This window comes from Rhincodon typus, chromosome 26 (assembly GCF_021869965.1).
Source record: "Rhincodon typus isolate 14 chromosome 26, sRhiTyp1.1, whole genome shotgun sequence".
In the NCBI taxonomy this organism is placed as follows: Eukaryota; Metazoa; Chordata; class Chondrichthyes; order Orectolobiformes; family Rhincodontidae; genus Rhincodon; species Rhincodon typus.
The window spans coordinates 39337963-39360468 of NC_063357.1; positions in this window are offsets into that span (position 1 = coordinate 39337963).

Below are 22506 nucleotides of genomic sequence, written 5' to 3' on the forward strand. Positions count from 1 at the left end.
GAGGGTAGGGGAGTGGCTCTGAGTAGGATGCTCTTCAGAGGGTCCGTGTGGGCTCAATGAGCTGAATGGCCTGCTTTCACACTGTAGGGATTCTATGAGTTGTGCTGGTATCTTCACCAGTGCATGCCCTTCCCAAACCCACAATCACCATCATCTTGAAGGAGCATGGGTACATTGTCAGTTCTAGCTCCCTTGAATCCTGCTTTGGGACCATTCTTTCTTCATCACTTGATCTTATTCCAGGAGCTGCCACCGGCACAGCACCAGGAATACCTTCACCATAGAAATGGGCTCACCCCCACTTTCTCAAAGGAATGGATAATAAATGTTAGCCTTACAAACAAAGCCCACATCTCAAGAATGATTATTTGATAAAAGCAAGATAGACTCATTAAAGACCAAATCCATGTAGAACATCAGTGGGTTGTGAACAAAGGGTAACCTAGGACTGGCAGTGAATGATATAAACAGTTGACGTGGATTTATATGATGAGTGGTAGGCAGCTGTTATCTGTCCAATGGAATTTGAAGAGCTTTATTTGTATGCATGAATGTTTCAAGTTTGTTTAATTCTTGAGGCCTTCAAGAAAAAGTCATTTGCATTGAGTGAAGTTGATACTTTTCCCTTTTCGCTCCAGTTGGGGGAGAGCAGAGATAGAAGCACTAATTAGAAAATAGTCACTGGCACAGAGAACTCAGGAGACATACTTTTATTCTGAGAGTGTTGCCAACTCACTATCTGAATGAGTAATGAAGGTGAATATATGACTGATACATTTAACGGGAAGTGTACGAGGAAGAAAAGAGTGAAGCTGCAAGGATGACATGAAGAGGGGCTCGTGTGGAGCAGAAACATGCACAGGGACCTATGGACTGAATAGTCTATATGTAACAATGAATTATTTAAAGGTTAATAGACAATCGGGTGGGTGGGTTCTATAATTGGCACTAGGAGGCTGGGAGTTGGTTATAGAAAGTGCAACAAATAGCTGTCAGTAAATGTAATGGATAGTAAACAGACATAACTAAGCAGGAACAAACAAGACTCAAATATAGGGGGTAAGGAAAATACCAGGGTAATAAATAGTTTGGCGGATTATAGAAAGGAGTAAGATTGTTATCATCCAGTAGAATTTGACATAGATACTGATGTGAATGTAACTAGGGCCAGGTGGATGTCATTGACTATGAGATCCCTGATTGGGGCTGTTAACCTGGGCGGACGATACGAAGGTGGGCCGAGTTGTGGATAATGCTGAGGACTGTTCTAGGTTACAAAGGGACAATGATAGGATGCAGAACTGGGCTGAGAAGTAGCAGATGGAGTTTAACCCTGAAAAATGTGAAGTGATTCATTTTGGAAGGACAAACTTGAAAGCAGAACACAGGGTTAACAGAAAGATTCTTGGCAGTGTGGAGGAGCAGAGGGATCTTGGGGTTTGTGTTCACAGTTCCCTGAAAGCTGCAACCCAGGTGGATAGAGTTGTTAAGAAGGCATATGGTGTGTTAGCTTTCATTAATAGAGGGATTGAGTTCAAGAGCCGTGAAGTTATGCTTCAGCTATACAAAAGCGTGGTTCAGCCAAATCTGGAGTATTGTGTCCAGTTCTGGTCGCCTCAATACAGGAAAGATGTGGAAGCATTAGAAAAGGTGCAGAGGAGATTTACTAGGATGTTGCCTGGAATGGAGGGAAGGTCTTACAAGGAAAGGTTGAGGGAGCTAGGCTTTTCTCTTTAGAACGACGAAGGAAGAGAGGTGACTTGATAGAGGTATACAAAATGATCAGAAGTATAGATAGAGTAGATAGCCAGAGACTTTTTCCTAGGGTGGAGGTAGCTATTACGAGGGGGCATAGTTTTAAAGTGAGTGGAGGTAGATATAGGGGAGATGTCAGAGGTAGGTTCTTTACTCAGAGAGTGGTAGGGGCGTGGAATACATTGCCAGAGAGGGTAGTGGAGTCGGCCTCATTAGGGGCATTTAGGCAGCTACTAGATAGGCATATCGATGATAGTATAAGGTAAGGGTGGAGGTTAGATAGACCTTAGGATTAGGGTAAAAGTTCGGCACAACATCATGGGCCGAAGGGCCTGTACTGTGCTGTACTGTTCTATGTTCTATGGGAGCCTTGGCTGACAGACATAAACAGGAGATTCAGACAGTCTCCTTGTTCTAGGGACTGATTTGGAGCTGGCTGGTTAGAGCCCATGTACTGAGCAGGTAAAAACAAAGGGTGACTTGATGATGGTGTACTGACTTCTGTGCAGTTATTTCAGATGCCTGAGATCAAATGGAACTAGGAAGAAAGTGATGATTGTATGCAAATTCAGGGATAATTGCACGATAATTGTTCCTTGTGGGAACAAATGATCCGTTGTGATGGGATTTGCAGTGTGTGAACTAGAAATACAAGTCTGATTAGGAAATTTTATGACTGGTCTGTGTCTAACCAGCATTTTAACCTGTTTTTTCTAACACTGATTGCAATATATAGATGTAATAGACAACTTACACTAGATTCTGTACAGTTTAATAGCAACTTGTTAGCAGGAATTGGAAGCTACAGTCTGGATAATGGTAGATTGTACTAAATCACATGGGAGGGAAGAGTAAGAAGAAACTAACTCATACATAGCCAAATGGGCAGTATGGTGGCCCAGTGGTTAGCACTGTTGCCTCACTGTGCTTAGGGACCTGGGTTTGATTCCAGTCATGGGTAACTGCCTGTGTAGAGTTTGCACATACTCCCTGTGTCTGTGTGGTTTTTCCTCTGGGTGCTCTGGTTTCCCCCCACAATCCAAAGATGTGCAGGTTCTATGGCTTGGCCATGCTTAAATATTGCCCTGTAGTGTCCAGGGATGTGCAGGCTAGGTGGGTTAGCCATGATAAAAGCACATGTTTGAGGTGATTCTGAGTGTGATGCTGTTCAGAGGGTCAGGGCAGACCTGATTTGCTGAATGGCCCCTTTCTGCACTGTAGGGATTCCATGAAATATATCAGTGAAATTATTTAAATTTGGTCAAGAGTTGGGTGAATGAGATATGTTTATAGTAATAGATGAAGGAAGCACATTGCCCCTTCTTAATTAATCACAAATGTTTCAACACACATAAACTGTGTCTATATTTCAATCCAACTTGGAGTAATCATTTCAGGCCTGTGTGCTTGATAATGTATCTTTCTTTATTTCATCATTAATTTGAGAAACCTGATCTATCCCATTACTATCAGGAATCTGATTGTTTTTTGCTGTAGTTGGCTTTTCCAGTTTAATGCCATTAAATTGATTTTTCTGCTGATGCCTGTGATCTCTCTAGTCTCCTGATCATTTCATGCTGATGAGCAGTTCTCTCTGTTTGGAAATCTATAAATTGGACAGGATGTAATCATGATTGACAGACGTGTTGAGTTTCCTTTTGTTCAAATATTGAATGAAGCTATTCAGGGCACAAAGTGAGATTAAGGCTAGCATTCTCTCATGGAGACGAGAGAAAGAATTTTGAACAGCATCACAAAGGACATTGTTACAGTCTGGGGATCGCACTGTGCACAAATCCGTTGCCATTTTCCTTGAAGCTCAACCAATGCCAACACTTGATCAATGATTACTCCATGATGGAATGAAATGTAGACACAGTTCATGTTTGTTGAAACATGTTTCCTTGGTTCCTATGTGGGATGAGCTTTTGGAGCAATATTGGAAGGACACAGTTGCACTTCAAAGCAATCAGCAGCTGCCTTGGGGAGTGGAGGAAATGTGCTATCTGTCATTGAAATGGCCAAAGCAAGGACAGAGTGTGTAATTACCTAGGAAGCCCAACTGGAATAGAGTTTACCAGAAAATACAGCATCTACTCATGGTGTACATAGACTAGTCCCAGATCGGGACAACCAGTTACGCAAATCCACCCCTGAAAGGCTCAGGTGATGAGTTTCTGATGAGCTGGCCAATGCCCATTACCAAGGGAATTCATTCTCAATGAGCTCCATAGGCAGACTAATTCATGATTCCCTATGGGCCTTGTAGGAATTATCACAGGGTGGATACTAAGGTCATCTGATGCCACATCAGAGTCTTTGGTATAGGGTGAGGATCATAGAATCCCTACAGTGTGGAACTAGGCCATTCAGCCCATCAAGTCTGCATCAATCCTTTGAACAGCATCCCACCTAGACCCACCCGCTATCCTCTACCTGTAACCATGTATTTCCCATGTCTAACTCACCTAGCCTGCACATCCCTGAACACTACGGGCAATTTAGCATGGCCAATCCACCTAACCTGCACAGCTTTGGGCTGTGGGAGGAAACCAGAGCACTCAGAGGAAACCTACCCAGACATGGGGAGAACAAGCAAAGGTGGCTTCAACATGGAACTGCTCTTTCATTGGAGGGGTGATGATCTAACCTGAGGGTCACCAAGCCTCAGGCGAGGGGGGAGGTTGAGAAGGAGAGTCCTTCACGGTAACCTCAGCTGGCACAGGAACTGAACCCACGCTGTTGGTGTCGTCCAACCAACCTCATTAACTGACCCCAGAACAACCAATTTGTGCACAGTCAGGCCTCATATATATTAGCTATTGTCATACTAAATATTGTTCATCTAAACTGCTAACTACTCCAGGAAGATCCTGGAATACAAATGTACCCACTGTCTTCTCTTCGTCAATGCCAACTTAAACATCTACTTCTTGTCTCCTCCACCTTCCCCCTCACCAACAAATGCAAGCAGCACAAGGATTTTTTTTATCACTAACATGGAGACTTCCACAATGCACTAAGTTAAATATCCCCTAAGGTTCCTCTCTGCCCTAGCTCTGATCTCCCAGCTTGCTTTGGTTTCTGTACCAGTCCTCACATCCCCTTATTCATGCAAAGCTGTTGAGATACTATGTCTCACTATGAGCTGCCATTGCAAATGCTTTCCTCACCTGCTGTCATCTCCCCCTTCTCAAAAATACCCAGCTCCACTGTCCTTGCGACTCCAGTCCCCATCTCCAATCTTCCCCACTGTTCTCTCCATCATAAGGGCTGCACACTTAAACCTCTGTAAAAATCACTTGAGCCTACTCTTTGCCCCAGCTCTCTGATACAGAAAGCCTTTAGATGATAGTAACATGGACAGAGGGTAAAATAGGCATTTGGCAGCATTTACCCTCACCTGTGTGGAATTTGCACATTCTCTCCATGTCTGCATGGGTTTCCTCCAGGTGTTCCAGTTTCCTCCCACAATCCAAAGATGCGCAGGTTAGGTGGATTGGCCTTGCTAAATGCAGGGATAGAGTGGGGGTGGAGTTTAGGTGGGATGCTCTTTGGAGGGTCGGTACAGACTTAATGGGACGAATGGTCTCAATGTGCACTGTAGGGATTCTATGATTCTAAGGCAGTTAGGCCAATAACAGGACAAGTGTGCTTGGTTTAGTGATGCCAACTCTAATTGATACCACAGTCACCATTCAAAGTGTTGGGTCCATGTCCCAGACTTGTGACAAAAACTGCATTTGGTTACAGAATCCCTACATTGAGTCCACAACTACTCTCCAAAGAGCATCCCACCCAGACCCACATCCCTACATTTCCCTTGGGTAATCCAGCTAAACGGGACATCCATAGACTGTGGGAGGGAACCCATACAGACACAGGGAAAATGTGCAAACTTTACACAGATACTTGCACAAGACTGGAATCAAACACAGATCTCATGCGCTGTGAGGCAGCAGTGCTAACCACTGAGCTACCACGCTGCTTCCTGAATCAATATCGCAAGTAACAGAATATCTAGTCATTATCACATTGCTGTTTCTGAGAGTTGCTGACTACATTTTTGATGTACCCCATTGTCTGTGAAGCATTTTGAGATGTCTGGTAGTTGTGAGAGGTGCTACATAAATGCATGCCTTTCTTTCCTGTGAATAGCTGACCGACGCCCTCTCATGGTGTTCATGGAACATGAAGCTCCTTATTATGAGCTTTCTTTTTCACTTAAACAATTTGACCTGTTGTTTGTTCTAGTTCCCTAATCCACCAAAGCGCCAGACTAGGCAAAAAGTTCTGAATGTTCAAAGTGGCAAGCGGACATAGACCTTAATGAGAGATTAATAAATTAAGCAACGAGATGATATTGTACAATATTTCTGTGCTGAGAGAATGATGACAGCACAGAGTAACCAGAAGGGAGAAGGACAATAAAACAGAGAGGTTAGGGACCTTCGAAAGTAAAGCTGGGGGAGATTTGTCTACAAGAAGAATGAGCTTTAATAAAACCATGCCCTTGACTGATCTTAGGATATTTTGAGGGCTCGGTGTCACTTCTGTGGGAAGCTCCCTTCAATGTGAAACACTTTAATCCACAGCTGGGCCAGGAATGCTTTTACTATGATTCCAGGATTTGCTGGGGCCTAATGCCAAAGGTGACACAGACCCACAATTTCAACCCATTTCGTTCCGTGCAGTTTTGACAATGTTCATTTGAATGCCACGTTTGGGAAACAAGGTCACGGAGCTGAAAACAGGATTTGATTGAATATTGTCGTATCTTTCCACTTAAAAATAGCTGCCCATGCTCCACGACTGGTTCCGGCATATCAAGTAGCACCTACTCAGTCCTGCCTGTCCTTACTGAATGCATCCAAAGAATGTAACCCGTCAGCGCTAAAAAGCAGCCTATCTTTTGCGAAATAGCTTTATCTCAAATCAACAGCTGCGTTAGCACAATCCATGGCTGTTGTTTGGGATCTAATTAACAGTCCAGCCAGTCAATGGTAATGGAAAAACCTGAGGTGCTAGTTTACGGGCAATATAAACTCTCCTCAGCGTAATGAAGGATATAACCCATCAGCGATTGTGTCATTTATGTTGAGGTAAATTTGAAAGAGAAGTAAAAACATGCATTTATATAGCACCTCTCTCAGAAGGTCCCAAAGCTCTTTGTAGCCAATTAAGTCATTTTAAGGTACAGCCATTGTTGACATAGCAAACACAGCAACCAATTTGAACAGCTGCATCTTACAAACAGCAAGCTGGATCATATCAATTACTGCAGCTAAATTTTATTTAATCATTGAAGAATAGGTGTGAGGATGATTGGCCGGGATGAGCCTTTTGCTCCTCTCTTAGCGCCAGGGACCCAGGTTTGACTCCACCCTCGGGTGGAATTTGCACATTCTCCCCATGTCTGTGTGGGTTTCCTCCCACAGTCCAAACATGTGCATATAAAGGTGAATTGGCCATGCTAAATTGCACCATAGTGCCTAGGGACGGGTAGGTTAGGTGAATTAACTGTGGGAAATGCAGGGTTACAGGCATAGGGTAGGGGAGTGGGTCTGGATGGGATGCTCTTCGGAGGGGTGGTGCAGACCCGATAGGCCGAATAGTCTCTTTCTGATGCAATGAAAATAGGGCCACGGGGAATTTTACATCCATCTGAAAGGGGTAAACAGGACCTTGATTTGATGTCTCATTCTAAAGACAACATCTCTGACAGTACTGCTTTGTCTCAGCATGGTACTGAAGTGTCAGTGCAGGTTTTGTGTTCAAATCTGTGGAGGGGGAGTTTGAACACACCCCTGGTCTCAGAGACAAGACTACTGGCTCTGAACTTTTGTGTGTGTGTGTGTGTGTGTGTGTGTGTGTACCTATATGAACGTGTTTGCGTGTTAATACTGCTTATGCGTGTGCTCACAGGCTTCATATATGCATGTATTTGATCATATGTGACTCATTTATCTGCATGCATTCATATGCGTATGTGCATATATGTATGTGTATGTGCACATGTGTGTAAATACATATTCTGTACATGGGTTTACATGCTGAGGTGATTAGAGATGGTAGATAAAACAACAGGTATTGGGTTGGAAAGTCTAAGATCCCATCAGATACTAGATGAGCTATAAGGCTCACCAGTTCTGGAATATTTGTGCCTACTCAAGGAACATAAACATCTTGATGTCACTGCCAAACAATGCATTATCTAAGGAGTGATGACGCAAGCTAATTTTCTCAGAGGGTTCGAGTATGTTAATTCTGCTCCTGGATTTGTTCTTAAAAGTTAGGCTGTTTGTCTCGTAATGCCTTTATATCCTAATTAAGAAGTAAGGAGGGAACATTGCACTGCCAGTGTTTACAGGTACCCATGTGGAAAATCACCAGCCATGTTTTCAGAGTTGAACTGCACTGTCTCAGCCTCACAGATTACACAAGGGACTTTTTAAGCATTGAGGCGGTAGACACTAACAATGGCAGCAATTGGGAAGTGAACCCTCCCACATTAGAGCAGCTGTCAGCATAAAGACTCTCAGCACCAGCTCTGTAAAACCAGTTGGTTTCAAGGACTCAGCTTTTGGGTCGGCGTCTAATCATCGGCTGCTCCTGAGTGGATAAACAAGAACATTTGAAAGCACCCTCATTGGCTGCTGTGCTCTGACCACATCTGTCGCCATGGCAACTGAATCTTTCCCTGACTGCCCTGCAGGTCGATATTTTCCTATCACTGAATGTTTCTGGAAGAATATTAACCCTCAGGAGTCCTTATTTTGTTTTAGTTTCTGTTCGCGTGGTTGGCTAGATTGAAGAGAGTAAATAATTAGAGCACAGAAGCAGGCCATTCATCCCTCTAGATTTGCCAGGGTTTAGGCCCCAGGCTAGCCCTTTTCCCTCAGACCTCATGGAACCCTATCAGCATCACGCGCTATTTCTTTCTTCCTGTATCTCTCCTGTGCTTACTTAATTTCCCCTTAAGTACATTTATGGTTTTACCTCAACTATTCCTTATGGTATCCTGGTATTTTCTTATACATTTTATAAATCTGGTGTTAAGTTGTCTGTATCGTGTCCTTTAGACTCATAGAGATGTACAGCACAGAAACAGACCCTTTGGTCCAATTCATCCATGCTAACCAGATATTCTAAATTAATCCAGTCCTATTTGCCAGCATTTGGCCCATATCCCTCTAAACCCTTCCTATTCATGTACCATCCAGATGCCTTTTAAATGTTATAATCGTAGCCGCCTCTACCACTTCCTCTGGCAGCTCATTCCATACACGCACCACCCTCTGTGTGAAAAAGTTTCTCTTAGGTCCCTTTTAAATCTTTCCCCTCTCATCTTAAACCTATGCCCTCTAGTTTTGGACTCCCCTACCTTGGGGAAAAGACTTATTGAGTTGGCTGCGAGATGACAGCCCAAGTTAATGCTTGATAATGTTTACATGATGATGATAAGCTAGGAATTCACAATAATGCAGTGTTGTATTTCTATCCCAAATATAGAGAATTACAAGCAATATCATTTACATTATCATTTACAAGTTACCCATAATGCACATAACTATTCTCATGTCTTAGCAGTTCATTATTCTCTCCAGTCTCTGCACATGCATTGCACTCATAGTCTTTGAATCATGTGGGTCTCTTAACGGTATGCATGTGAGTTATCAGAGTTAACATTTCGGGTCCAGTGGACCTGAAACGTTAGCTCTGATTTCCCTCCACAGATGCTGCCAGACCTGCTGAGCTTTTCCAGCAATTTCTGTTTTTGTTTCTGATTTACAGCATCCACAGTTCTTTTGGTTTCTATTTTACACATGAGCTTTCATTGCTGATGCTCCTTCCCCAGGCTGTATTGTTCCTGAGTCACTTGTTGTTGCCGTGGCACCTGCTGTTTCATTTCTGTTGTTGAGTTGCCGGGAGACCTCTGGTTGATCTAAGGAGCGTACAGGCGGCGTGTTCACATCTGTCTGACTGGCTGCCTCTAAACATTAATTCAGAATTTGCTCGATTTCTTTGGTTCCTCTGGCAATTTTCACAGCCTTTCCTTTTGACTGGAAGCAGTGAGAAGATGATGTACAGTGTTGACTTAACCCAATTCTTCACGAAACAGCTGAATTCTTCACTTGGAAACTGAGGGCGATTGTCATTTATCAGAATGACAGTCTCCCAGTCAGTAGAGCTGTAATCTATGGTGTCAAGCTAATTTGTTCCTGTGAATGTGAAGTGACCGTCTCTCCAGCTTCACCCATGGCCTGTCTCGGATGTTGTAGACCATCAGTGGCTCTCTAGCTTGCTCAGCCTGGTCCTTGTTACGAGCCCTGCACTTACTGATATGGTCCTTTCTTACACTGCTCATATTGACACATATTGTTTACCTTCCTCAGAGTCGGATGTTGCCAGGGTTGGAAGGTTTGAGCTATAGGGAGAGGCTGAATACGCTAGGGCATCTTTCCCTGGAGTATTGGAGGCTGAGGAGTGACCTTATAGAGGTTCATAAAATCATCAAGGGCATGGATAGGGTGAATAGTCAAAGTCTTTTCCCCAGGGTAGGGGAGTCCAAAACTCGGCTTAAGGTGAGAAGGGAATGATTTAAAAAGGACCGAAGGGAACAACTTTTTCATACAGAGGGTGGTGCATGTATGGAATGAGCTGCCAGAGGAAGTGGTGGAGGCCGGTACGATTACAACATTTAAAAGGCATCTGGATGAGTATATAAATTGGAAGGGTTTAGAGGGAAATGAGCCAAATGCTGGCAAATGGGAATAGATTAATTCAGGATATCAGAATGAACGAGTTGGACCAAAGGGTCTGTTTCCATGCTGTATATCTCTAGTACTCAGTTCCTCTGTGGCTTACATGGACACTATTTAGCAACTCTGCCTTCAGCACCTCAAGGCGCTATTCCTTTGTATAATGTGCCACTGTTCATTTCTGTCTGGCCAATATCTTATTGTGTCCATAGGAGTATCCTTGATGGTTTTGGGCTATCCCTTTATCATTGTTTCTTGGAACACTGATTTGTTCCTTGTAGATAGTGGACAGGCGTTGGGAAGACAGGACGAAGACATGCGCTGCAGTGTTCCTAACCTCTGACCTGCTCTTGTAGCCACTGCGTTTATGTGGCTAGTCCAGTCAGTTTCTGGTCAATGGTAACTACCAGGATGTGGATGACAGGGTATTCCATGTTGGTAACACCATTGAATGTCAACAGACAGTCATTAGATTCTCACCTATTGGTATAATCATTGTCTGGCAGGTGTGGCACAATATTGTTCAAATCTTGTCGCATTTGAACACGGACTGTTTCAGTATCCGCAGACTCGCAAATGGTGCTGAACACTGTATGGTCGTTGATGAACATTTCTACCTCTGACCTTATGATGAAGGGACAGTCATTGATGAAGGAGCTGAAGATGGCCCTAGGGCACTACCCTGAGAAACACATACAGAGGTGTCCTGGGACTGAGCTGACTGACCTCCAACAAACACAACCATCTTCCTATGTGCCATGTATGACTCCAACCAGCAGAGAGTTTGCCACCTGATACCCATTGATTCCAGTTTTGCTACAGCTCCTTGATGCCACACTCGGTCAAATGCAGCCTTAATATCAAGGGCTGTCACTCTCACTCACCTCTAGAATTCAGCTCTTGTGCCCATGTTTGAACCAAGGCTGTAATGAGGTCAGGAGCTGAGTGACCCTGGCTGAACCCAAACTGGGCGCCACTGAGCAGGTGATTGCTGTATAGCACTGTTGATGGGACCTTCCATCATTTTATTGATGATTGAGAATAGATCAATGGGCTGGTAATTTTTCAGGTTGGATTTGTCCTGCATCTTGTGTACAGAACTTACCTGGGTATTTTTCCACATCATCATGTAGATGCCAGTGTTATAACTGTACTTGAAAAATTTGGCTAGGGGTGTGACAGGCATAAGCCTCCAGTACCATTGCCGGAATGTTGCCAGGACCTTTGCAGTATCCAGTGCTTCAACCATTTCTTGACATCACGTGGAGTGAATCAGATTGCTTGGAGACTGGTATATATAATGCTGGGGACCACTGCAGGAGGCAGAGATGGATCATCAACATGGCACTTTGGGCTGAAGATTGTTGAGAATATTTCAGCCTTATCTTTTTACACTGATGTGCTGGGCTCTTCCATCATTGAGGATGGGGATATTTGTGGAACCTCCTCCTCCAATGAGTTGTTTAATGCCCACCATCATTCATGACCAGATATGATAGGACTGCAGAGCTTAGACCTGATCCATCGGTTGTGGATCACTTAGCCCTGTCTATAACTTCCCTCTTTTAAAGGAAAAAGCTGCAATCTGTTCAGTCTTTTCTAATTTGTAATCTGTCCATTCTGGTTCACAGTTTATGCTCTCCATTGTTTCAAACATTCATGACCAAGGCATTTGTGCTTGTGAGAAATTGTTTTCTATAAGTGCATAAATGGAAATCAAAACAGAGCTAATTTCTCTACACTGCTCTCAAAGATGGGATAACAATTGATAAATGGTGTAGATTTTGTTATGAGGTGTGTTAATTGAGGTCTTGTGTGGGAGGTGTCAGAAACCTTCTGACCTCTCATCAATCTATTTGGAGAGTAAATCCTGAGTGAGCTGCATTTGGTCTTGATGCTTCCCTCTCTCTAAGTGCTGAGGAGAAATTTTATTTTCAGATTAGTCATGCAGATTTTGGACCTCTCTGGCCTTTACCAAAATTGGAAAACGAAAAAATGGGGAACTGAGCAGTGTGGAGAATTCAGAAAGGGGTATATCTCTAGATATGCATGTCACTGGAATTTATTGCAGTGCCACACAATGATAGTCATAGAGTCAGAGTCATAGATTCATAGTCAGAATTCAGTAGAGTTATAGAGCCATACAGTCAGAGTTCCCTGAATCATAGAGCCCGAGAGTTATAGAGCCATACTGTCATTGAGCCATAGAACCATAGAGTCATAGCATCATAGGGACATAAACCCATAGAGTTATAGAGTTATAGAGCCATTGAGCAATGGAGTCACAGAGCAATAGGGTCATAGAGCCACAGGGCCGTCGTGTCATAGATTCACAACGTTATAGAGCCATATAGCCATAGAGCCATATAGCCATAGAGCCATAGAGCCATAGCGTTATAAAGCCATAGAGTCATTGAGTCATAGAGGCATACAGCATGAAAACTGACCCTTCAGTCCAACTCATCCATAACGACTAGACATCCTAAACTGATCTAGTCCCATTTCCCAGCATTTGGCCCAAATATCCTCTAAACCCTTCCTATTATTATACCCATCCAGATTCTTCTTAAATGTTATAATTATACCAGCCTCCACAAACTCCTTTGGCAGCTGGTTCCATATACCACTCTGATCCCTTTGGGGCCCTTTTATATCTTTCTCCTCTCATCTTAACCCTATGCCCTCTTGTTTTAGACTCTCCTACTCTGATAGCTTTTTATTTGATCCATTTGAGTGGCAGTTCGCAGGGTGGTTAAATTGGATTGGTGTGGAAGTGAGGTCACCTAGAGACTGCATAATAAGGAATGGGTGACAGGATGTCTCCTGGACATTAAGCTCATTGAGTTTTAATGACAAGCAAACAGCTTTGTTGTCACTTTTACTGCTAGCTTTTTATTTCTATTAAACTGAAAGTGATAAGATGAAGAAGCTACAGAGGGGTTCGAATTCACGTCTCTGTGTTATCAGACATTCAGTAATATCACCCAGTCTCTGTGTTACTAGACATTCGGTAATATCACCCACTGTGCTACCATTATGGAAGCTATCATTCAGAAAGGCATAAGATCTGTAAGCCAATCAATATCAACATCCTGGCTGTTCAATGTGATATTTTACTAATTATATCATCAAATGTAGCTTATATCTGAGTTTTTAGTAGAAGCTTTTTATTGAAAATAGTTGCAGGCCAAACTTATATATTTATGGTGTTTATAATGAGCATAAATCTTTGCAGTGCTAATCCATTATTTTAGACACAGACATGGCCAGCTGTAAATAAGGTCAGAATTGTTATTGATAATATACAAAGAAGATTCCATTAAAGTATAAAGATTAATTTTGTTTGTACAGTTAGGGACAATGTAATCTTTACTGTCTCACCAACATTTTTCAAATATATTTATTTAACTCATTTCAGTGCCGGTAGTTATGAAGCTTTGCAGTCTTTCTCTTTCCCTGCTCATCAGAATTTTACCCAGAGTTTATGAGATACAGGCATTCAGAATGGCTGAAGAAGGGTCACTGGACCCAAACCGTTAACTCTGTTTCTCTCTCCATAGAAGCTGCCGGACCTGCTGAGTTTCTCCAGCAATTTTGTTTTTGATTCAGAAGCTCTCCCTGTTTTCTGTTCAGCCAGTAAAAGTAGTATCTTGTGATCCCTGAGAATATTGCTTTGTACTGACTCCAGTCAAACCTTCTCTCCTTAGACCAAACCTCCCCACCCAAACTCAGCCCGGCTTTGTGAACGGTGGTCAGAAAGTGATTGATTCACTACATGATTCCTAATCTCTGACCTGACCTTGCAGCCACACCGTTTATATTGATTAATCCAGTTCAGTTTCTGATCAATGGTAACTCCTGGGATATTGATAGTGGAGGAGGGCGGGGGGGAAGGAGTGGGGAAGGGTGTTATGGCCCAGACCAGATACACCTCACCACCCTCCCAACCTCCCTCCCCCCACCGAAGTATATTATAGAGATAGCCTAGACCCTTACTTTTATATTTGCTTAAAGACAGTGTTCCAGATATGATTCAATTGGCCCACCATTAAGCTTTCATCAAAATACACTTTATTCTTACTACACACTTAAAGTACAACAGAAAGAAGAATTGGCATAACTTTACTCTATTGATAATATATTATTTAACCACTAATCATCATCTGTTCTAATATAGGCAGCATCCCATACACACACCCTTGGCAAAGACAATTTAGCAACACAGTTATTATTCTCATGTGCTGTCTCTCTCCAGTCCAGTCGAAAGAAACATCGAAGGAAACAATCTGTCCCTTTTGATTTTTAAGAGTCTAAGACTTCACTCTAGCAGCAGAGAACTCAAGCTTTCAGCTTCAGCAGCCAGCGAAAAACACCGATTAACTACTGGAAAGTCAAATTCCTTTGGGGTCTATGAGAACCTAACCCTGCTCCCTCAAGATTCTGTTGTCTTACTTTAGAAACAATGGCCAGGGAGAATGCACAGTGGCTCAGTGGCTAGCACTGCTACCTCACAGTGCCAGGGACCTGGGTTCGATTCCACCCTCAGGTGACTGCCTGTGTGGTGTTTACACATTGTCCCTGTGCCTGTGTGGATTTTTCTCTGGGTGCTCTGCTTTCCTTCTACAGTCCAAAGATGTGCATGTTAGGTGGATTGGCCATGCTAAATTGTCCCATATTGTCCAGAGACATGTAGGCTAGGTGGGTTAGCCATGGGAAATATAGGGATAGGGTAGGGGGTTGGGTCTAGGTAGGATGCTCTTCAAAGTGTGGACTTCATGGGCAGAATGGCCTGCTTCCACACTGTAGGGATTCTGTGAAAGCTGACAATACCCCTTTGCAAGAGAAACAAGACAGAACACATCTCTTAAAGGCACAGTATCACCACACAGGATTTAATGATGATGATGCCATTGAATGTTAAAGGAAGTGTCTCTTTTGTTGGAGGTGGTCACTACCTGGCATTTCCATGATGTGAAGCATCAAGTTCCTAGGATCTGTCCTAGACCACCCACATTGATGTGGCAGTCAAGAAGGCACAGCAATGCCTCGTCTTCCTTAGGAGGCTAAGGAAATTCAGCATGTCCAGAAGGACTCTCACCAACCTTTACAGATGTACCATAGAAAGCATTCTATCTGGATGCATCATGGCTTGGTATGGCAAGTGCTTTTTCCAGGGCCATAGGAAACTGCAGAAAGTTGTGAACACAGCCCAGACCATCACACAAACCATCCACTGACTCCAACTGTACTTCTCGCTACCTCAGAAAGGCAGCCAACATCATCAGGGACCCGTCCCACCTCGGCTTTAATCTCTTCCAATCTCTTCCATCGGGAAGAAGATACAAAAGCTTAAACACACGTACCAACAGGTTCAAGAACAGCTTCTTCCCTGCCGTTATTAGACTTCTGAATGGACCACTCAAATTTCAAATCTCATGTTGATCTTGCTTTTTGTGCACCTTCTTTGCAGCCGTAACTTTGTTTTCCTCACTCTATCACGCTATGACCTTTGTATGTTATGAACTGCCCACACTGCACGCAAAATAAAATGTTGCACTGTACCTAGGTACATGTGACAATAAATAATCAAATCAAATCAAAAACGTTGTTTGCCACTTATCAGCCAAAGCCCAGATATTGCATGTGGACAAGAATTGCTTCAGTATCTGATTAGTTGTGAATGGTGCTACAGTGAGTAACTCACCTCCTGACTCCCCTAAGCCTGCCCACCATCCATATGGCACACGTCAGGAGTGTGATGGAATACTCCCCGCTTGCCTGGATGAGTGCAGCTCCAACAACACTCAAGAAGCCTGAGACAATCCAGGACAAAACAATCTGTTTGATTGGCACCACATCTTTCATTTTCCACATTCATTCCTGCCGCCAGTGACACATAGCAGAGCAGGGTGTACCAGCTACAAGATGCACTGCAGCAGCTACGTGGGAACAGTAGGATCTGTACTTTCCCCTCCAAGCCACTCAACATCCTGACTTGGAAATATATATAGCACTGTGGGTGTTCCTACAGCAAATTAACTGCAGTGGTTCATGAAGGTGGCTCACTATCACCTTGTCCAGAGCAGGTAAGGATGGGCAATACAAGCTGCCCTAACCAGTGATGCCCACATCCAATGAATGAATGATGAGAAAATGCAAGATCAGCTGAATTTCCTTTTTCCTTACTGTGCTACACTTGTTAGGGTCAAGGTGGAAATCACTCAGGATTTAACCAAGCATCGTATGCCAGTTGCATCTATCTTGATTCTTGCTTTCAATTAATCCCACTCCCCTACTTTATGACCAAAACCCTGGTGAGTTTCTTTCTCAAATGCATATTTTACGAGGCGGTTGAATTCAGCGAAGCTATGGATTGTTCAAAACAGATCATAAACCAAATGACCTCAACAGAGGCTTCAATACCCAAATAGATGAATGTTGCTGAATTGCTGGGGTTGGCCAAACAATGACTAACAGTGTAACTGGATCAAGCCAGAAACTGAGGTGGGTTACTGTGTCCTGTGTTACTGGATCAGGCCATGGTTCATTATGTTACTGTAGTCTTGAGAAGCTGGATATAGTGTAGGCACAAGAAACTGCTGGGATGGCAAAAAGCAAAGATGGGATGATATCACAAAGCTCGATAGGATCTGGCCTCCCTACCAACAAAGGGTGGAATTGGAGAACAACCCAGTAGCATGGAGATTGGAAGAAGAACATAACAAGATATCAGGAATCAAGAACAGGCTATTCAACTACTATCATGGACCTACCCTATGGACAGAGTGGGTGCTAGTAGTGTACATTTGGAAATATAGATGTGTGTATATTATATCATAGGGAATTGATGTAATTGAAAAGCTTGTGTTGTATTATAAGGAATGATAAATTAGAAAAAAAATATTTAATCCATCTTCTTGAACATGTTATAACACAGCTCAGGGGCAGGTGGGGCTTGAGCCCAGACCTACTGGCCCAGAGATACAGACACTAACACTGCACCTCAAGAACCCTAATGATAAATTCAACATTGACTGAAGCAACCCAGTTTGTGTTCTGCATTTGCTTGGTGATAATTCTAGTGTTCACAAGACAGACTGGCTAGCAATATCCTATGAGCTTTCAAAGGTTTGTATTGAATCTGATTTCAAGCAATGTGTTGCAGATTATAATTTGCTGCTAAAAAAATCATTTCTCTTCCCCCTACTCTCTGGATTATTTGCAAATTATTCTAACTCAGAATTCTCTACCCTTTTATTAGTGGGAATGTTTCCTTATTGTAATTGCTGTAGCATAACTATTCATAATTCGGAAGACCTCTCCAAACCTGCTCGAAAGAGAACGATCCCAGTTCCTCTAGTCTGACCACAATGTTATAGTGCATTGGACTGATAAACTGAAGGCTTTTCTAAACCTCAGTAAGACTGATGATCAATTCTTCCCTTTCATTGTCGCAGTCTGTTGCCGAATCTGACTCTACGCACGATGAAAAAGGTTAGGCTACGCAGTTAGGGAAGCAAAACACTATGAATACTGGAACTCTAAAACGTAAGAAATCCTGGAAATATTTGGCAGGTTTCATAGTACCCATGGAATGGGAAATGGATGTGACATCCAGGATTAGGCTGGGGGTGCGGAATATGAAGAACCAAGGGTGTTCAGACTCGGTCACCTTGCTGACTCCCTATAACTGAGTCCTGGTGGGGAAGGTGCAAATTTAACCAGCGACAGTCAGGGGCTAGGCCCCGTCAGCACAATATTAAATTGCCAGTTGGGATGGGGCAAGGGGAATTTTCTTCTTTCTTGGGAACCTGACCCTATCAGCAGCTAAAGACAGACCGAAGGAAGACGCTATACCCGCCCTTGACAAGATGCCGCGACACCAGAGCTTCTATGACTTTACTTGGCCTTCCAGCCCAGGTCATTATTGTTTTGGAGCACCAGCCACAATCTTCCTCATGCCTCCTGCAGTACCAGCGGTAGCCATCACTCCCAGTGGTGCTGTTGCTACTGGAGAATTGCCCACCTCTGACTGGCTGGCACTGCAGGAAATTGACCCCCCACCCCGGCAGAGCCAGGATCCCAGATGGCAGCCAGTGACCCACCGAATTGGAATGGAATCCCTGCAGCCTCCTGGGAATGGCCACAGTGGAGTTGGCAGCAGCTCTCCAGTTGGTGGATTATGACTGCCTTGACCAATATCAGATCAGCCACGGTTTCATTGAACACGGGCAGAACGGACTCAATGAGCTGAATGGCCTCCTTCTGCTGTTACAGTTTTTGGTTCTATCTCCCAAGGCCAATCCTGCAGAAGCAGCTGGCCCTGTTCAGAATGGTATTATCGTAATGCACAATGCCACACAGCAGGCTTGGGTTTGTGGCTTCAACTCCACTTTCCTGTCTTTTCCCCATAACCCTTGATTCCCTTGACCATTACATTCCAACCCGTGCTGCACATCAATCACCTTTCATCAAAAACCCCCAGACATTAACTCTGATCTTCTCTCTTTCTCTCTACAGATGTTGCCAGACCTGCTGAGTTTCTCCAGCAATCTCTGTTTACAGGTATGAAGCCCAAGAACATGGATTCCCCCTGGACTGGTCCATGCCACAGCTTGCTAAACGTGGCCCGATTGGCACAAACCCAAACCTGCTGTGGGGCATTGTGCCATTGCATTACGATAATACTATCCTGAGCAGGGCCAGCTGCTTCTGCTGGAGTATGCTTGGGAATGTAAAGCCATAAAATGTAACAGCAGAAGAAGACCATTCAGCCCATTGTGTCTGCTCTGCCCCAATTCAATGAGAACATGGCAAATCTGATAACTCTCAACTCCACTTTCCTGCCTTTTCCCCATAACCCTTAATTCCCTTCCTGATTAAATATCTGCATCTCAGCCTTAATTGCCTTTTGGATAGGTCTGGAATATGACATCAGGAAACAAATGCCCGGAACACAGCAATTTATTTATTTTTCACACGCACTTATTTCTCTCAGTCCCCACCAGACTGGGGCTAGAACCCCAACCACCTGGCTCAGAGATTAAGAGGCACTATGCTCACTCTTGAGCCACGAGAATTCCCTGTGACACAGCATGACATTTCTCCAACAATTCACTTTATCTGGGTGTCACTGACAAGGCTGACATTTTTAGTTCATTCCCAGTTGCCCTACAGAAGGTCATGGTGAGCTTTGAAATTCACAGCAATCCAGGGCTGGGTCTGGTTTTCAACTCAGTGGCAATGAATTCATAAATAAAATAACATGCACTTTCACAGGAATCACAAGAGGCATTGTAAGGTTTCCTTCAGAATTTAATTTCTCCTTATTATTTTAACAATTATTTAACCAAGGAAGATCATTATATCTTCAATTTCTTTCGATGTGCTGCTCTGCACTGTCTGAAAACAGCTCTTTCCATTCCACCCTTAATAAAAGTGGAATTAACTTCATCAACATAACAACCATAAAGGAAGCTCCAGTACACAGTATTGTACACATCAACACAGCCTCTCCACACACCCTCCCCCACACTGCACCCCACTCTCACCAACACCCCTACACGCATACCCATCCACACACCCTCCCCCACACTGCACTGCACCCTACTGTCACCAACACCCCTACACGCACACCCACCCACACTCACTCCCCCACCCACACATCTCCCACACCCTTCACCTCCACCGCCACATTGCATCCCCTTCCTGTTCATGCCCCCTCCCCCACACTGCACCCCTCCACCACACCCCCACACCACACCACAGCCCACCCTCACCCGCACACTCACCCACATTCCCTCCCCCCACCCACGCATCTCCCCCTCCCTGCAACCCTTCCCCGACACCGCACCCTCTCCCCGTTCACATTCCCTCCCTGACACTGCACCACCTCCCCCCCCCGCACCTTTCTGTCTCCCCCACTCTGCACTTCCACCCTCACCCACTCCCCCTCCACCACACTGCAACTCTCCCCCTCCCCAACACAGCGCACCCCCTCACCGTTTCCCAGATATAAAAACATTGCCAATGGGGGAAAGGGGCTGTTTGTCTAAAGCCGAGCATCATCTCATTGGATAATGGGTTGTCGTGCTTTCCAATTGGCTTAGGAAGGTAGTGTGTCACCAGCCATAGGTGTGTGGCCAGTGACAGGCTGGTCATTGGTCCAAGTCACGTGATGAAACCTCCTGGAATAAATTCAGCCCTGGTTAGCTAGGGTCTATTCCCCAGGCTCACTGTGTATTTCTCAACGCCACTCTGTACCTGCTTCCTCAAGTGCAGTACACTCTCCCACAACACTGCATTCCCCCTCCCCATTCTCTACCCCACCCCCTGCCTCTTCTACTGTACATCCCCTGCACCCACTGTGACAAAGTGAACTCTCTTTTGTTCCTGTCCAATATTGTAGTAGAAAACAAACAACATATTCCCAGCCAAGGTCACGTCCTGTCAGCAGAAAGCCATCAGCTCAGAACTGTCTGGGAAAAGATTGATGGCCTGTTAATGTTAAGCCCACACATTGACCTTCTAGTGTGTGGGTAACCAGCCTGATGGGTAATGAGTGTAACTTCCCAGGCTAGTTCTCACACGGATGTTCCTCAGTCATACTTTGAGAGATCTTCATGACTGAACAAGTCACGTCCAGGAAACAGATTTGGTCACCTCACACGGTTGGGGTCATCAAACACCAGGTTGAGATTCAGAGGAAGGTTTCATGATGGATTCCCAATTCCAGAGTTTCTAGCAGACAATAACAAGTTTAACAGAGCTGTAGATTCTCACTGTGGGAGAGAGTGTAAATATCAAAAGGATCTGATTCCTTTTTCCTCATTACCAGTTGCCATTAGCACTGACTTCCCTAAACTACATTGACTCTGATCCTGCAGTTGGTCAAATGTAAAATTCTCACGCTGATGCTTAAGTTCCTTCACAACCTTGTGTACTGCTACTACTGCTCGCATCTCGTGGTTTCTGCCACCTCTGTCCATAGGCGGTTCAGGGCTGTTTGTGGTAGTTCCTTTGCCGAGACTTTAGTCAGGGCCTGTCTAATCAGTGGTAGAGAATACATCATTGCACTAGTTTTACTTAAATTGTTTATTGCAGTATAACAATACATACTACTGCATTACTAGTCAAGCATCATAACTAGGACTCTCGGGAGTCATGCAGAATATATCTGCTCCCTGCCGAGGCTCACATGGAACTTTCTGCCTGGACCCAAAATCTGTGTGACAGCCCCAGGACCTAATGTAACTTCTCTATTAACTCTTTCAGAAATGTTACCTCATAGATAATCTCGAATCGACCTGTTCAGAGATGTTATAACACAGCTCTGGAGCACATGGAATTTGAACCCTGTTAACTTGGTCACCAAGAGTTCAACTGCTTGCAGAGGTCAAAGAGTGATCAACTGTATATTTGTTCCAAATTGAGCTAAGTTACTTTCATCTCTGATTCTTTGTCTCTCTCTGAGGAGATTGTGTGCTTGTTTGGTAACATAAGTTGAAAGATAGTGGGATTTTCTTGATGGACCAGCTAGTCTACTCTTGCTGTCTGTTTTTAGGTGCTAAGGTACTGTTCTGTGCTTGGCATGCAGTCTGTCTAGTTATCCAATGTCCCTGATCACAGTTCAAAGTATAAACCACAACCCTTGGAGATTGTGGCTTTAACCAATGGCTGTTTCTGAGATTTTCCAGTTGAGAGAAGTGCTGTGAGTGCCAAGGGGCTTCCGTGATTGAAATCTTGTGGGTTGGTTCAACAGGAAGTAGGTGGCACATCAACTACATGGAAGGTTCAAGGTTCTTGTCAAAAGAGAATAGACTTTGAATATGAGAGTGATGTATAGGTTTGTTTCAGATGGACCACTTCATTTAAAAGCAACTATTGTCTCCAGAAGATTTGCTTGGTTGCTAAGGGAGCTGGAGCGAACATTTTCAGGTATATTCTCAGACTTTGGCCATTTTCTTTCCCTCGATGTTGCTATGGTTAC